The sequence below is a fragment of the Hydra vulgaris genome, chromosome 14, assembly GCF_038396675.1.
Source record: "Hydra vulgaris chromosome 14, alternate assembly HydraT2T_AEP".
Lineage (NCBI taxonomy): Eukaryota > Metazoa > Cnidaria > Hydrozoa > Anthoathecata > Hydridae > Hydra > Hydra vulgaris.
Window position 1 is genome coordinate 5989284 of NC_088933.1, and position 6095 is coordinate 5995378.

The window sequence follows — 6095 nt, forward strand, 5'->3', positions numbered from 1 at the left end:
TAATAGTTTCTTTAGATTTTAGGGTATCTAGCACTAGTTTCATATAAACGAGTTGTCTGGGCGAAGGAAGCGTTATTGAATTATCAGCCCATGGGCTCCAAATTCTTTAATTAGCCTCTGTTTATTAGAAACTCTTTTAATTAATTTTAATATTTTTCCTATGCTATAGATCAGCTCCGTAACAACGAAACTTTTATTAGGGAGGAAATACTACTGGAGAAAGTTCAACCCCTTGAGAGTTAATTACCGTATAATCGTTTTCTCATGTATCCCATGTTATAAGCAAAAAATTGTCAAACCTGAAATCATTTAGCAAAGTATTAGTTAAAGAAATACAAAAAAAAAGTCTCAAGCTGCGAATGACATCGTTTGTTTCATTAATGTTGAAAAGGTGAAATGAAAAATGTACAGTAAATGTACCCGGCGTTAATTTTTTGCCAAAAAATTCCCGATTGCTAGCTTTTGCATTTGCGCGTGATTTTAGAATTAAAATTTATAGTAAGTGGAAACCATGTATAAACAACTACAAAATTTTAATTGACCAATCGATATCAAAAGTTTACTGTTAGTGGTTACCATCAGGACTAATGTTTTTGCATTAAACTTGATTAATAAGAAAACAAACATATGATTCATTAGATTAGATTAAAATTTATTAGAACAGTGATACACGCTCTAAAGGACACGCAGGTCCATAAAATATCTCTGACAACGTGCCCTACCATCATATAACACATGTGTTAGATTATTACTAAAAGTATATCTATTATATTTAATACATAATATCACAGTTATAAAACAAAAACTAGTTAGCCGGAACAGTATTTTTCGAAGTTGATGGAGTTAATTTTAAAGCTCTTTTTTTTTTGTGGCATTAACGACGTCAGACGGCAAGTTATTCCAAGTATTAACAACCCTGAGTGAGAAAGAATATTTACGGGCATCGAGTTTACACTTTAGTTTGCGTAATTTGAATTTGTGACCTCGATTGTAAATATTGTTGTTAAATAAAAACAAACTTAATATATTTAGCCAAACTAAATTATTCAGAATGTCAAGTAGTTCTAAAGCAAGCATTTTAAGTTTTGGATATGAAAAGTTATTTAAGTTAGCAATTCTTTTCGTAAAACATCTTTGCAATTTTTCCTCTGCTTTGATAAATTCGGTGCGGTTTGGCAACCAAATCGGAGAGCAATATTTTAAAATTGGTCTTATGTAGGTAGTGTAGGCTTTTACACGTGGATTACGACTTTTAAAACACTTGAGGATTAAATATCCTCGAATGTTTGATCCACGAAAGATATTTGCAATATGATTATTGTAATTTAAATAAGAGTCCATGGCCACACCAAGATCTTTTGGATTTGTATAACCAGGTTAAATTATAATCTCCTAATTGATATAGTATTGATCATATTAGGTATAAATGCCTAATCCATTTTTTTTATTATGTATTGGGAATATACACTCAAGTTGATAATGTAATATCAAATTGATATTTTCAGAAAAGTAATTATAAAAAATAAACACAGCTTTATGATTATATTCCTGAATAAAAAAAGATTTAAAAAAAACTAAAATGTATCATGTTAAATATATTTTCAACATACAATTTGATGAAAAAAAAGCAGTATTGAACCGTAATATGAGACAATTCTATAAAATATTCAAAACATTATTAATGTGGTTTACCATAAAATAATTTTATTTTGTTAAACGATTTTTTTTGCAGAATATTTAATAAAATAGTTCCAATAGCGAATTTTAGTTACATGCTTAATACATCTGCATCAACGCATCGACCTTTACTTTTAGCAGTAACTACACCGTTAAGAGAAGAATGGCCTCGTTACTGCCAGGTACCATCAAGAGAAACTAGTATTAATGGAACACCAGTAGGGAATATCTCAACAGCGTTTTCTTTAATTTCATTTGCAGCAATCTTCGAGAATCTTTAGCAGCATAATCATAGGCAACTTGAATCAATTTATGATTGCGTTGAAAATCATTAACACTCACGCAACTAGTATTTGCTATATAAGCAAAATCACTCATTGGTTCATGCCCTTGACCAATCTCACGAAACCTTGACCAACCTTATGAAAAGCAACAAATGTTCTTAAGTTATTATCAAATGCACTCCTATCTTTATTTTGTGTGTTTTTGTCCATGGTGTTACTTTTAAAAGTGCAATATTCAAATGAAGAAGATGTGCATTTGATTTTCAAACTATAAAATAAATCCAATTTCGTGAAATAATTTTTTATAGTTGGTCCACTTTGACAATCTGGACAGCTACCAACTTGCAAAATTTCTTTGAAAATAGGGAAATACATAATCATTTTAAAATCATTTGAACACTGTTTCACATTTAATTTAATTTTGCAAAGCCTCCTATCATTACATAATTGTTTTTGTAAAGTTGTTTCTACTATTTCGTTATCACTTGCTTTGAAGAACTTGTTCCCGGCAGTGGTGGATCGTGGTTTTTTGGGGCCCTAGGCTAATCGAATTTTTGGGGAACCTACCCTAGAGCCCCAGAAGCCAAATATTCTAAATATCTGAAAAAGTGCTGAGATTCTTTTTTATTGGAGGCGTCTTTTCTCTTTGGGGCCCTAGGCTTCAGCCTACTCAGCGTAATTGGAGACCCGCTTCTGGTTACCAGAGAATGTTTTCTTCACCTTTTTCGTATGATTTTTTTTATTTCCCAATACGTTTTATATTAACTAAAATAATATAAATAAACAATTAAAAATCCGTATACAATTTCATTAATAATAATACATTAACACATAAAGTTCTATCACTTATTTATTGCTTATATACAGGGCCGTACCGACGAAGGTGTGTGCACCCTCCTCCGTCTGTTTCTGTCGGTAAATTGGTAGATTTGGGACTTTTGGTTAAAACTACAATTTGGCTTCCGAAAAAACAAAAAAATCTTCGTCAGTAAAATTTGTTTTTTTCAGGTGCACCCTCCCTCCACCCCCCCCCCACACACACACACACACACACACACACAAACACGCACACGTCTTCGTCGTTCGGTAGGACCCTGCTTATATAACACAAGTAAATGTAGTTTGCTTATTTTATTGCAATCTACGATATAGAACAAACTTGGTTATCATACTGGAATTCAAGTCTTTAAATAAAATGTCTTGTATACAAAAATAAGTCCAAAACAAGAGGGAAAAGTGTGTTGTTAAGGGCCGTTGCTGTGCTAAATATATTTGACCACCTAACTTAAAACTTAAATTAAACCTTTTTTGTTCAATACACTTAAAAACCAATTTTGGAAATAAATTTAGTGGTAAAAAACTGTTCTAAAACAATCAAAAATGAAAATTTTAAATTTTTTAAAAACATTAACTTTATTTCGTGGTAAACCACCTTAAATGTAAGTAATCTAATTAGTAAATAAAAAAGACAAATTCTTCTTGGAATGTATTGCTGTTGAAATTTTTTCAAATTGGATTGTAGTTAGAGTTACGTTTAACTTTGTTGGAGGGAAGTCAAGTACGGCCTGCCAATACCTAAAAAGCAAAATTGAAAATTTTCTTGTTCCCAACCAATTTTAACGAATTTAAAAAATCAATGTATAACGCATATAACAATGTATAAACATAAAAACAATATATGATAATAACTCTATGAAATAATAATGATAAAAAGATAGCTATGAAATACTCTATCATAGAGTATTTCATAGTTTTTTTTATTATTATTTCAAAAAGTAATTCATAGTTCTTGTGTTTCTCAAATGATTGTTCTTTGTTCTTTTTTTATGCTATCTATCTAAATAGACTACTTCTAATCAGTAGCGGATCCATGTCATTGTCCTAGGGGGAGTAGAGCGACTAAAAGAAAAAACAAAGTGCCCCGTTTTCTCAAATAAAAACACTAATTCATTTCATTATTTAAAATGTTTATAAGTTAGTTTTCTAATGAGTATATTGAATGTGTGTGTGTAAATAACTTTTAAAAATCTAAATTTGCAACATAATTTTTTATATTTTCCTTTTTTTTTTAAATTTTATCAATATTATTTTGATAAAACTTTAAAAAAAAAAACAACCTCTACCCCTTTGTATTTGCCAATGCTTCTGATTTCCACTTAAAATCTTCTGTTTTTTTTTTAAATTTGCCTAATAGGGTTCGTGGAGTGTGTGGGACAACATTCTAAATAGAGTTAAAATTGTCTACTCAAGTATATATTCTCCGTAATGTATTTAGCTGACGGAGAAATAAATCATGATACCGATTCGCGCATAAACATAACATTTAGTTAATATTTGATTTTAATTTAACTCTAATATAAAGAATTTTGCAAAGAATATTTCTATTGTTGAGATATTTTAAGTTAAGTTCATCAAAAATAATAGCACATTTTGCTACTTTATTGGAGAACAAGGCATATTTTTCTTTATGCTAAGGAATAGAATTTCATAGTTTTTAGTAAATTTTTATGTAAAGAAAAATAAGTTAAGTATTTATTAGCAAAAATGTTTTAAGATATCTTTTATATAAATAGATTTATACAAGATATTTTTAGACATTAATGCGACAAAACGGCCCTGTCTAAAGTTCAAATAAACGTTTAAAATGAATTTTGGATTAAAAATTTTATGATGTTTAAATATGATTCAGTATTATAAAATTTTTATATGTTCAACTAAGATAATAAACTATATATTTTTTAACAAACCTAACTTTTTTATTTACTTTTAATCTTTACAACGATATTTGTAAACAATAGAGTTAATGTAAGTAATTGAATTCAAAATTCGAACGTAAAAATTTTCAATGAATACATAGTTCGAATAACAATGTTAATCTGGTATAATAAAGCGACAAATAAAAGTCGCCTTATTGTATAAATAGTGTTTGTAAAACGTTAAGGCGACCTTTATTACAAAATGTTCATTATGTTACAAAATTTTCAATTTAACAAGTTAAAAACATAATATTTTATTACTGAAGCTTATATTTAATAAATATAATTGTCGCTTATATATTAAAAAAAAAATTAAAAACTGTAGCCTTAGAACTACGAAATATACACTGTCGCCCTATCATCACATCTAGTGTTATATATATATATATATATATATATATATAGATATAGATATATAGATGTATATATATATATATATATATATATATATATATATATATATATATATATATATATATATATATATATATATATATATACAATGTAAACATCTATCAATTTCATTGAAAATTCATACGATAAAATTCAACTTAACTAAATAAATAGAAAATTATTTAAATTAACTATAAATTAATTTTTATAGAAATATGTTGTTTTTTTTTAACTTTATTTAAGTGCTCCAAGAAGTTAATACGGTCTTATCACATAGCACCGTAAATAAGCATTTAATTGGAAGTTCACGCCTTCTTCCTCGCCGATGTCGCAAATCTTGCACAAAGGTAGGGTTTGAACCACGAATCCTTTGTTTCTAAGGCAATTTCATGACCACTGCATCAAGGCTGCTCATTAATAAAATAAAATAATAATAAATTTTTTTTTTTAATAAAATTAGATAAAATAATTATAGCGGAATTATTATAATATCAAGTTTTGAGTCAATTTCTCAGAATATGATATTAGGTTTTAAGTTGAGAATGATATTACTGCGTAATTTCATTTTGATATCATAATGGTATCATAAACTTCTCATATTATGATAACAGAGTTTGAGTTCCAAATGACGTTAATAAGTGATTTCACATTGATATCTTATTAATATTATAAAGGCCTCATATTAGGACATCATAGTAATTTCGATTTGATATCACATTGATATCATGAACTTCTCATATTATGATATTAGGGCTTGAATTCAAAATAATATCAATGAGTGATTTTATTTTGATATCATATTGACATCATACACGCCTCAAAATATGATTATAAATTACGTCTCAAATTTGTTATCATATAGATCATATAAGTTGTTAGCATCGTTTGATTGCAATACCGATTCCATATGCTGTAACTTGTGGTGACCCCAGGTCTCTATTTTAGGACCCTTATTATTCTTAGCATATATAAATGATTTAAATTT